We start from the raw sequence: 2,257 nt of genomic DNA on the forward strand, positions 1-2,257 counted from the left end.
GTGAGCATCAAAGGGGCCATCTGTGTGGTACCGATGCCCGCCGTCAAAGACAGCTCAACTGTTCCCTGGAGTCCAGCTCTGCGGCTGACTGCAGTGTGCACCCCAGGCCTCACCTGCAGGGTGGAGCTCTTCCTGGCCTCACCACGTGATCTAGTGCGGCATGTGATGAGCAGAGGCCCAGCTCCGGCTCCTTGAGGCAGGGGCTGAGGCCTAGGGAGAGGAGGTCTAACCAGGGCTCTGCCCTCCAGCCACAGCCTTGACCTTTGCTCACAGCATCTCTTCTTGAAGCACAGACAGGGGCTGGAGGAGAGAGTGCTAGGCTGGGGGGCCCCAGGGTACCAGTTCTGTGCTGTGTGCCCTTGAGTGATCTGGTTTCACTTGTTTCCCTGTCTGTAAAACCGGGGATCTCCTCGGCTTTGCTACAGGGCCCTGGGAACAGAATGCCGTCCCATCGGGATCCAGCCAGAGACATCTCTGCCCTGGGTGGTCATTGTTCTCGACACAACTGCTCCCAGTGTGGAGTCAGGAGCACAAAGAGGTGCCTCGGTTGCAGGGGTGTCTCTCCCTCTCACTCCCATCACCCCGGACCCCTTGGGGACCCTCTGCTTAGGGTCTCCAATGACCTTCTGGTTGTCACCTCCAGGTTCTCTCGCTGGGCCCTCCTGCTCTCACCCCCTGAATGGGCCTCATCCCTCCCCATCTCTGCCCACTTCCCCAGCCCCCACCCTCCCTCATTTTCTCTGCCACTTCCTCTCCCTGCACCCCTTTCTTGAGTACTGGGTTGCTCAGCACTAGTCCTGACCTCGCGTCTTTTCTAGGCATCTCCCAGTGATCTTGACTCTCTTCTGACCCCCCAGGCCATATCTGTCTATGCTAGTCACCCCCAAGTCCCCAGTGGCACGCAGCTCAGGCCTCTCTCCTGCGGGGCCACCACCTTCACTCAGGGTTCTCTCCACTGTGCCCCGCCCCACCCCGCCCCAACCCACCTCTCCGCTCTCATCTTTACCTGCAACACACCTGGCTCCCTCCCACTGTAGGGCCTTTGGGTTGGTCAAAGGTGCCGGGACACATTACCAAGGGGCATTTCGTCCTGAGGGCCTTTCAAATTCCCACTCACAAAATGAGAAACCATCCGGCAGTGGCTGCCCCGCCCACAGACTCTCCACTCTCTGGGATTGGCCAGATTCATGCTCGGCAATGTGGCCCCGCCCCCACCATGGCTGATTGGTCCAGACTGGACCCCTGACTCAAGTGCGGCCCAATGGGATTCTCTCCTGTGAATCTGAATCCAGAACAGGGAGATCCGATCCCAGGAGTGGGTGAGCTGGCTGCAGTTGTCCTGGCCTCGGAACCCCGTGGGTTTCTCGACCTTTCCTGCAACTCACTGCCCTACCAGATAACGGCCACAATTTTTCCTTACGCTGCTCAGACGTGGTTGCTGTTGCAGACGTGTTTTCTCTTGCTGCCAGGCCAGTGTGGTCCCGCCTCCAGCAGGCATCCTGTGGCCTGCCGGTCCTGGCACCGCCCCAGCAGACAGAGGTCCCAGATAGGGCGGGCCAGCAGCCTCTGCCTCATTCCAGGGCACCCCCAGGGTCACAGCTTTCACCCCCGAAAGGACAGCAGAAGGAGCACCGGGCAGGGCAGGGGCTGGTGTCTGTCACCTCCTTTCACTTGTCACCACCTGACTGGAAGACTCAGCATTAGTTCGTCAGAGGAGGAAGCAGAGGCTCAGAGAACCAGGAGGGATCCTGGAACCACGCCTGGGCTCTCTTACCCTCACCTCACTGCCAAAGGAGTGGGACAGGGTTTCCCCCGGCCATTGGTGTCTCTGAGGAGTCAGGTGTCCCTTGCCTAGCCCTCAGCTGCCTCTGGGGGCTCAGAGTCAGGATGGGGACAGAGGTCCAGCCTCCAGGAGCCAAGCACGGCTGTCTTGAAGGGCCAGCCAGGTGCCCATGCATGGTGAGAGGCAGTACAGGCAAGTGAAGGGCAGTGGGGCTGCGCAAGGCCCTATCTGGCACCCCAAGTTCCCTCAGCCATCATGTTCCTGCTGGGGCCCCTGTTGGTGGGGCATCGGGGTGGGTAGCATGAGCACTGAGAGGAAGCTCTGACCTGGGTGAGGGGCAGGCCCTCCTCTGCAGAAGTGCCCACCCTCACTGAGCTCTGAGCGGCCAGTGTGGGGTTGCATGGGGAGCAGTCCGGCAGAGGGAACGGCCTTCCGCAGGCACCGGATTGCCACCCCAGACATCGATTGTGACCC

The sequence above is a fragment of the Desmodus rotundus genome, chromosome 3 (assembly GCF_022682495.2).
Source record: "Desmodus rotundus isolate HL8 chromosome 3, HLdesRot8A.1, whole genome shotgun sequence".
Classification (NCBI taxonomy): domain Eukaryota; kingdom Metazoa; phylum Chordata; class Mammalia; order Chiroptera; family Phyllostomidae; genus Desmodus; species Desmodus rotundus.